Consider the following 9,901-nt stretch of genomic DNA (forward strand, 5'->3'; position numbering starts at 1 on the left):
CCAACCAAATGAGGGAAGCCCAGGGATCACCCTGTGGCACTTTCACATCCCTTCCTCGCACTGCCTTTGTTCCAGAAGCAGAGGAGCGGCTTCTCGCCTCCTCCTTTCGGCCTGCTGCAGAATTTCTCTTGCTTCCTGTGAATCAACAGCAGCAATATTTACTTGCACAAGACACATAATATTAACTTTTCAAAGTATATGATTATTTCATTTCATTTTTATAATATGTCTGTGTGGCAAGCAAGGCAGGAATAAACATCTGGATTTATTTGACTCCCCAAAGATTTACTGGTGTCTGGTCCAAGATTTCTTGGAATTGTAGAACTTTCTGGCTGAATGTGAACCTAGTGAGTGTCTTCTCCACTGATTTTTAACCTCTCAGGGGATGTGGACAGCCTTGAAATCTTGGTAAAATCTGTAAACCTCTCCCCAGAAAAACTTACACACAAATACTATTCTGGATAAAATTTCCAGGGATTTGTGGACCGCTACCACCTTAAGGTTCTTCTTGCTCTGGTACAGCCACTGGGTTGAATAGATGAGGAAGCTCAGGCTCAGAGAGTTAGGGCAATGTGCACAGAGTCGTAACACTATCAGGACAAGGGCCATCTCCTAGGTCCTGTCTACCTGCTTTCCAACACGCCAAACCATTACTGCTGTATCACATTAGGTGCCCAAATCCTCTCATCTGTTTCTCTTCCTCCTATTCCCCTCTTCTTTTAGATTTCCTGCTTATTGTTTTATTGCTGTGGATATACTTCTAGACGGTACAACTAGGAGTGTAGATACTCTCTTATACTCTTAGTTGCCCCCTTCTCTTACCCTCACGAGGGTTTTTTTTTTTTTTTTTTTTCCAAATCCTAAATCATTGCTCATTTTTCCAGCATCAGCTTTCTGGAGTTGCCTTCCCTGTTGGAGGCTGGCCCAGCCATCCCATCCTCAGGAACGTAGGCCCTCCTCCCTGGCAGCCTCTCCCCTGACTTCTCTCCACTGGAGCTGGGAGGCTCTGGGTTCCTTGCTCTGTCTGTCAGGCCTTGGCTCCCTTATCTTCTCCTTGGACTGATGAGCTGCTCCTTCCCCTACTCCTAAAGATCTCAGGCTCTTTATTTTTACTATTCTTGATAGAAATTGGGAGACATTAGTGGTGGCATATATACATATTTTTTAATTGTGGTAAAACATACATCATATAAAATTTGCCATCTTAAGCATTTTTAAGCACCCCGATAGCTCTCAATGACACCCTGTACAGGCTGTCCTGGAGTCACCTGGGGGAGGGAGGGAAGGGGTTGCTAGATGGTGCATGTCAGTAATGAGCCTTAGTGTTTGGTGACATTAAGTACGTTTGCATTGTTGTGCAACCATCACTGCCATCCATCCACAGAACACCTTTCCTCTTGCAAAACTGCAACTCCGTACTCATTAAGCAACAACTCCCCAGTCCCTCATCATTCACCTGAACCTCTGGAAACCTCTAGTCTACTTTTTGCCTCTGAGTTTGACACTCTCGGTACCTCATACAAGTAGAATCATATAGAGTTCATCCATGTGTGAGAATTTCCTTCTTTCTTAAGGCTGAATCATATTCCATTGGATGTAGACACATGCATGCCACACTGTGTCTGTCCATTCGTCTGTTGATGGACACTAGGTTGCTCCCACTTTGGGCTGCTGTGAATAAAGCTGCTATGAACAGAAGTGTACAAGTATCTGCTTTAGTCACCACTTTTGTTTCCTTTGGGTATATAGTACGTAAAAAGTGGACGCACGTTTTTAAGGTGTCTTAATTATTCTCTGCTGTCCCTTAAGTCAATATTCATTTTCTTCACTAACGCCTTTTGAGCAATTACTGACGTTACTGGGTCTGTGGCACCTGCCGCAAAAGGCACTTTCTCAGAGAGCCCCGGGGGAGCCACAGATAGCAGAAGAGACTTTCTACCAGGCTTGAAAGGCTCAGGAAGCCCCCTGCTGCCCCCATTGCTGGTCCTGGCTGGAGCTAGGTTGGGTTAGACGAGGGTTAGAACCCAGCTCAGCCATGTATCAGTGGCATGGCACGACCGTGGGTAGCGTACTGCACTTGTCCCCTCCTTTATTTCAAAATCAGTTAAACAAAAAAGATACAATAGCCTTAACATTCTAGAGCAACTCAGTCCTGCAAAACCTTCCATGATGACAGAAACATGCTCTGTCTGAGCCGTCCGGTATCACAACCACTAGCCACGTGTGCTATTGAGCACTCGAAATGTGGCGAGTGAGACTGAAGACTGAATTTACATTTCATTTCGTTTTAATTAGTTAGAATTTGAATTTTAAAAGCCACACGTGGCCATTGGCTACCTGACTGCACCATGCAGCGATAGAGGATGAAAATGGGTGGCAGTCATGCAGTCCATAGAAGGGGCTCAGCAAGCCCAGTGTCTGGCACATAGTAAGCCCTCAATAAATGTTTGCTATTATTAGGTCTTATGTGTCTTGCTTTCCGGCCCACCACACCTGATGGCTCTCAATGACACCCCACACTGGCTGTCCTGGAGTCACCTGGGGGAGGGAGGGAAGGTGTTGCTGCATGGTCCATGTCAGTAATGAGCCTTGCACTGAATGTTTCTGGTCTGCTACTGTCCCTGGAGGGTCATGTGAGCTGGAGTGGTATGTGGCCTGCTTTGCAAGTGATTAACATGGTGTAAGCAATCTGCATAGAGAGAAAAAACCCTCGGTTGGTATTCCATTATTCTATTAGAGTTTCAGAGCCAGGATTAAGTGGACATGATTTCTTCCTATGGGCCATTAATTTTGTTTTATTGCTGGTCTGATGGCCATTACCCTTTTTTGCCAATGCATTCCCCCATTAGGTTTGTACAATTAACAAAATATGTGCTGTTAGGGCTTTGATAGGAGGAGTGGGATGGAAATAAAGGGAGGGGGTGCAGCCGCTACAGAGTTGGGGGTGGGGAAAGTGTCTGCAATGAAGGGAGGCCTTCAGCACCTGCCTTCTGGCCACTGGCATTCCTGGGAAACTGCAGTAAGACCTTTCCCCAGCTCTTCCCCAACTAGGAGTGGAGGAGTTGCCCAGGTGAGAGGAAGGGACACTTGGTGGGTCCATGTGGGAGCAGTGCTGGCATTTCCTGGCCCTCCTCCTCCAGCCCGCAGCTGAGTACGGCACAGCTGAGAACATAATGCGACGCCCCCACCATCCCCACGCTATCACCTTGAACCCGATACTGCTCAGCAGGCAGCGTCAATCAGCCTCTAGGTGTCTGTCCCCGAGACTTCCGGGGGCAACACCTGCCTTCTCTCTATGGGGCAAACAGGAGGACATGTGCCCAGTTAAAAGGAGGCCGCTGATACTCTATGTCATCCAATGATCGACATGTGGAAATGCAGAATTGGCATGGTTAGGCCATACAATTTCTGGAGAAAAGTTAGGAATCCAGATTTCTAAATGTGAAATTTCACAAGGTTTAGATGTTGGCAGAATTTATAAAAACACTGGACAGGCAAGAGTCAACCTTGGGGCTGCTAGTTGGTGACCTCTGCCAGTCAACGAGGAGTCATGGAAGGGTATTAAGGGAGACGTGGACATGATTGAAATTGTGTTTTAGAAAGATTCCCAGGGCAGGGGTGGTAGGGTGGATGGGCAAAAACAGATTGAGGCTGGAGACAAGGAGAGTTGGGTCAATGCCAATGGGATGGGTAGAAGAGCAGCGATTCTTGTGAGGGAGAATTAGCAAGTCTTGGGTCTTGGTGTTTTAGCACCACAGAGGATGTCCATGGGGCTAGGGAGGCTTGCCTGTGAGCAGGCCCACCCTCATGCTCGAGGGTTTACCTCTGCTGAGACCAGGCCACTCTGTGAGCCCACACCACTCAGTGTATGTGAGTCTTTCTGTCCCAGGCTTGTAGGGTAAATTGCTTGCTTCTGCCTAGCATAGAAAGGTCATAAGTGTGTCCAGTTCTTTCTCCCATATGGGATAAATATTAAGGTTAACCCACCAGTGCCAACATTCCTAAGAGGACTTCATGTTCATACTTATACTGACAGGTCCAGGCCCAAGAGTTGAGACTTGGCCTGGGCAGGGCCTGAGGAGTGTCACAGAGGGACCCTTTCCAGGTCCTTTGCAACTGGGTGCCCAGCACTGCCTGTGGTCCACGGGGCTGAGGACTAGTGTGGAATTAGCATCCAGGCCCACTGGGCTTTGTGGAAAGCTGTGTAGTACCCTCAGTGCTGGATACATAAGAGTCTCAGAGCCAAGAAGTTAGCACTAGGTAATTATATCTATTTAATTACGCGGCTATTGTGTCATTTAGAGCCTGCTGTTCAGAGTTCACAGTGCCTGACTGACAACCTCATGGAACAAGTGTAAGCAACTGCAAAGCATTGTCAGGAGATGAGGGTATAGAGGTGGAACAGAGCAGGGACTCAGTGAGATATGGTGGGAGCTGCACATATGCTGTTGGAGGGACGAATGGTCCATCAGGTGTTTGCTCCTGGAATGGCCTATCTCAGTCAGATTTTTCCACCCAAGTTTTGTTTCTCTTTTGAAAGCTTGGCTTTTAGGCCTACAGAGGGCTTTGCAGAGGACAGGAGCATCCAGAGAGACTCTTGGTGTTCAAGAAGGAGTTGTCACAATTTGGTCCCCATCCCCAAAGTCTGGCTTGGGAAAGAATAGGAAAACGTGTCATGGGCAGCAGGATGAATGCGGAAGTCCTCAGTCTTCTGGATTTGCCTCTCTTTTTCCTATTGAGTTGCAGCCATTTCTTAATTAAGTTATTAATATGTCCTGGGCATTGCACAAAATGCTGTACATGCACCATCTCGTTTAAAGGTGCTACTGTTAGCATGCTTTTAAAGATGAGAAAATTGAGGTTCATAGAAGCTAGGGTTAGGTAAATGATGGGTCTGGCTTGAACCCAAAACTGACTCCAGCATCTTTACTCTTAACCTCAATGATATACCGTGCTAGCAAGAGACTTAGCGCCCTCCCTGAAGGGTTAGTTTGGGCACTCTCAGAGATTGTCAGATGTAGTTTTTTTTTCATAGATCTAGTAGTTTAACTCTATCACTTTGCAGATGAGGAAACTGAGGCATACAATGATTAAAGTTCCTTTTCCAAGATCAAACAGTAAGTTAATAACAGAGTCAGGGCATGCACCCGTGTCTGGCTGGCCTCCGGTCTGGTGCTCTCTGTGTCAGACCTATGGCTTTGCTAAACCCCCAGCTCGTCTTCCTCTTTACCTGGGTATGCTTCATAGATGCCTGCACAGCTATCCTTGAGGATGCAGAGACAAGTTCTATCACGCTACCTCCTATGGGAAGCTTTCTTCTATCCCTCTCCCCACCTCTTTTCCAAATAAGCATGACCATCCAACTCCCTCCTCATTTACCATTTCATAAATTCACTCATATCTATAAATGTGGATTGCCAATCTCATTTATGATTCCATTTTATTTTCACGATGAATAAGACAAGCCTGAGTTCAAATTCTGGTTGCATTATTGCACAGTTGAAAGGCTTCGCCATGATTATTTGCCTGCGTGGATCACAGACAGCTGGCTTTTGAAGGCCCTAAAACATGAGGCACATGGATGGTTCCCCAGCAGGCATCCATGGGGTAGTGCCAGTCCAGGAAGACCTTTTCAGTGGTGCATACTGATGAGTGAAACATAAGTACAGTGTGTAGAGACTGCATGTGCCTACACACACAGGTGTATGTGTGCAGAGAGAGAGAAAAATGATGCTGTATTTCTCAAAGGATGGCTCTTTATTGTGAGATTTTGCACTCTTTATTTTGGGGGAGTTGAATTATTTCATGAAATGATGGTGAGAGAAGATGCTGTTAATATTTTATCAAAATACAAGTGTGTCAACACTATCAGTCTTCGAATGCTGTTCAACACTTTACTGATGGCTGAAACCCAAATCGGGGAAACATGCTTTGAGCAGCTTCTCACCCAGTGCAGGATTCTCCTCTCAGTGTTGGGAGTTCACTACCTTCCAAGGAAGCCTCGCTCATTTCTGGATGGTTCTCATTGCCAGAGAATTCTTTCCTGTGTTGAACTGCAGATTGGCTTCCGCTAACATCTAAAGTTAGTCCTAATCCTATCCTCTAGAGCAACACAGTCCCCGTCTCACATAGTTTCTTCAAATATTTGGAGGAATACCATGTGGGAGAAGGATTGTATTGCTTTAGTCACTAGAGCAAGGACCAGTGGTTGAAAGGGACAAGGAAGATACATCTCTAGTTTTTTCTCCATTATCTTCTGCCTCATGGCCTCCTAATAAATAGTGAAAACAGCCACAACAGGAAAGATAGCTAACATTCAGCGAGTGTTTATTTTGTGTAAGGCAGTGTTCTAAGAACCTTCCAGTATATTAAGTAATTCATCCTCACCGCCACCCTCAGAGGAGGAGTTAGCATTAGCCCTATTTTATAGATGAAAAACAGGCATGGGGGCATTAAGTAATTTGCCCATGGTCAAACCAGAATCGAAGCCTGTCCAGTGTGATTCCAGAGCCTATCCTTTGAACCACTAGACTTCTAACCCACAATTTAACCACTAGACATCTTCTCTCTCCTCTCTTTTCTACTTATCATTGTCAAAGTTCTTAAAATATGCTAAAACTACATATAGAACTAATACAAACTGGTAAGTTCAGAGTGGAGGAGATCATTCAACCCTCAGTTGGGTACCATATGGCTATTACTGCAAGCTATGATCACATTTAGTGAGTTTGGCAACAATATCACACCCTGGCTCATTTTGAGCTTGGATTTAAATCAAATAATCTAAGTCTTTTATTTTTATTTTTTTTCAAACTGGGTCACCCCATTCTGTTTTTTTTTTTTTTCAATACATGTTTTAAATATAAGAGTGGGATTTGGTATATATATTCCTGTCAAATCTTTTCTACAAAAGAGTCTGTAAAAAAAAAAAGTGGGTTTGCATGTGGACGAAGGATATACTAATTTTATGGTTTAGAGTAATGAGATTATGGGAATTTTTTCTTTATTTTCAAAATTATTTCATTTGTAGTTGTCATGATGTTACTGTGAAAGAAATAAAAGCCAGTAAAGGAAAAATGGACTTTTCACTTTTGGCCTGTTCTTTCAGCTTGCTAAAAGTTTTCTAACAATCTTGAATCTATCCCTCCAGCACAGTAGCTGCTTTTCTCAGCTTTTCATCATGTGCACCCGGAAAGTCTGCCATATCTTCTTTCAAGTCACAGGTGTCTCAGACGGACAGTCCCAGAGGGCAGGGATAGAACATACAGCTCCATGTAATTCAATCTAGAGACTTCATGTGCCAAGCTCATATCATGCTCAGTAGTAATATGTAAGTAGTTTAGAATAATACAAGTTGGAACCCATTGCCAGGCGAGGGTTGGTTCTGAGGTGCTGGTAGTGGCCTCTGGTTGGAATGATAAGAGTCCACCATTCAACATTTCAGCAGATATTTATTGAGAACCCAGCACATCCTGGGCACTCTGCTAGGTTCTGGGGATAGAAAGATGCAGAAGACATGGTCCTTTTCCTCAATGGTTTGTAGTCCAGTGGTCTGGTCCTGCCTCTGAGGCATATCCATGAGCTACGAGTCTTGATCATGCAGGTGTAAGGAGACAGCCCCGGAGGAAATGCCTTTGCCTCAAGGAAGTCATCATGAACAAGAGAGTCAATTTGGTTTCCTCAGCACATCTCACTACACCCCATCCCTGAATCTTCTAACTAAAATTCCACCTTCTTCCAAAAAGGCTTGCTTGTCTTAATTAAAGGGAAAGTACTAAAGAGGGCGGGGACATGTGAGGGTTTACATTATGTCAAGTCCTTGTTGAACAACCTTCCATGTCTCTGTGATCCCACAGGCTAGCCTGCCCTCTATTGCCTGACACTGAAACCGCCGAATGCTCTGGCCCCACCTTGCTGAGCTGGCATTATTCTCTCCTCTAGTGTCTTTCAGGCAGACAAGTCTCTGCATCATCCCAGGACCATCCATGCTCTTCTGCCCCTTGGCCCTTGCTCAGATAGCCCCCTTCTTTGGAATGCCCTCTCCCTCCCTCCCACCAGCCAATTCTTGTCTGTCCGGTCCACCAAGACACCATTCAAATTCCACCTCCTCATGAAAACCCCTTGAGTGCTGCAACTCTTGCAGACTTCGTGTCTCTGTGGAGAGAGAATAGGCATCGCCTCTGTACACTTTAGCACAACTTTGTATACAGTCTGGCCTTATTGGGGGTTCTTTTATGTGGGTGATCTCCCTTCCCCAGCAATGTGGAGGCAGTGCTTTTATAACAGAACCCATAGATTTTATTTCTGCTGCTTCAGCATGTGTGGATCACAGAGCAGACAACTGATAAATATGTGTTGACGATTTTTATTTTTACAAAATTGTTTTACTCCAGAAAGAGAATTAAAAGCAGGCAGACTTTTTTATCTTTCCAGTCCTGCCCCATCATTCTTCTCCATGCACATTTTTCTTCCTGCCTTATTGGACTCTTCACCTTTACTTGCAAGTTCTCGTCTGCAGCAAGACTTTCATATTCCTGCAGGAGACAACAGGGTCAGTGTTGTTGTTTGCTTGCCTTTTGCAGCCTTCCCTGTCTAGATTGCAAAGTTTCATAGGAGCCTTTCTGCTCTGTTCCCCTGCATGGGGTATTCCAATAGGTAGGAGGCACCCGTAAATGATTATTACCTTGGTCAGCTCAGGGCACTTGACAACCATGAGCCTTTTCTCTCCTCTGGTAGCCCTATAGGGAAGGGAAATACAAGTCCTAAGAAATGGAGGCACCAAGCAGGTAGAGGAGGGCGTGAACCTCTCACTGCCCTGATTAGGTCTCTAAACAATAATGGTTTTGCACCAGGAGTCCCTTGCTAGGAAGCTTTCTCACTCAGCACTGCGGGCACATGGCTGCCAGCCCTGGCCTTTTTCCTGAGCCAAACCCACCTCTGGGTTTACCCCCATCCCCACCCTGGCTTTCACTTCTGCAGCATCTTACACAGTCTATAAAGATGTTTTCTTTCATTGGCAGGTGAAGTCTGGAGCAGGACTTCTGAGGCTTTCTATCCTCCATGCCGCTCACTAGAAAAGGGGCTGTGAACTGTAAGTAACTTTGATTGGCGTTTTCCATGCTGACTCAATAAGGTTAGGGGTTAAAGACCAGCCCTGAACCTGATCTTTAACAGCCATGCATTGTGCAAGAGAAACACTCAACAAAGAGCTAGTCAGAATATAAAATACAGTGGAGCTCTAATTAGATTATGTCTGAATGTGACAAAGAGGCCCTGTAATATGACATCCTATTTAATTAGACTATATTGATTGTGCATTAAGGTGGACTCGATGTGTTACATGTGTCATGAGTGCCAGAGAAGGAAGCTGTTGAGTCTGCAAGGCCGACCCAGACCCCAGCCACTATCGCCTGTGGGCTGAGCTTGGGAGGCAGTGAGGGGAGGAAGTGGCAACATCAGTCCTCAAACTGGGCCAAGTTTATAGCCTGCACTTGCTTTTACATCTGGTTATTTCTGGGGAGGCATGAGGGAGGGAAAAGGAAATGCTGCTGACCGCTTCCCTTCCATCAGCCCAGTAAAAGCTTGACCTCTTACTTAGGCTTATTTGCTCATATTGGTTCTCCCCACTCGGCAAAAGTCTACCCACCTGTGGGACCCGGCCTAAGTCCAGCCTCCTCCATGGAGCCTTCCTTGGTAATGCCAGCTGGAAGCGATCTCTTCCCTGTCTGAAATTCCGCAGCATTCACACACGCTGCCCCTGCCTGTGTCCCCTGCGTCCGTCCCCACCTCTGGCTGTCACATTACCATGCCCTCTCCAGCGAGGCCGTGAGCTCCTGGCAGGTAAAGTCCAGGATTCCTACTTCTCAGTCTGCCCACTGCACCCTCAGCCTACTCGCTCTTT

The 9,901-nt window shown here is 45.8% G+C and overlaps 1 protein-coding gene and 1 long non-coding RNA gene across 20 annotated transcripts in view; one reads left to right on the forward strand and one right to left on the reverse strand.

The window, feature by feature from the left end:
• LOC105476270 (PBX/knotted 1 homeobox 2) overlaps positions 1-9,901 on the forward strand; it is a 330,030-nt gene that overhangs the window by 122,404 nt on the left and 197,725 nt on the right. For 17 of the 19 annotated variants that reach the window (XM_071076013.1, XM_071076011.1, XM_071076010.1 and 14 more), the window contains one exon: positions 9,021-9,091. The exons of 1 other annotated variant lie outside the window; for it this stretch is intronic. The gene's annotated coding sequence lies outside the window, so the exon portion shown is untranslated. Of the gene's footprint in view, positions 1-7,311; positions 7,331-9,020; positions 9,092-9,901 lie in introns of those variants that run through there. One more of the 19 variants, XM_071076016.1, reaches the window with a different exon arrangement.
• Positions 8,363-9,070, reverse strand: LOC105476266 (uncharacterized). The gene is made up of 3 exons (XR_983993.3): positions 8,988-9,070; positions 8,684-8,738; positions 8,363-8,534 (listed from the first exon to the last, which is right to left on the reverse strand). It is a non-coding gene; the product is annotated as an uncharacterized lncRNA (long non-coding RNA).

Source organism: Macaca nemestrina, chromosome 12 (assembly GCF_043159975.1).
Source record: "Macaca nemestrina isolate mMacNem1 chromosome 12, mMacNem.hap1, whole genome shotgun sequence".
NCBI lineage: Eukaryota > Metazoa > Chordata > Mammalia > Primates > Cercopithecidae > Macaca > Macaca nemestrina.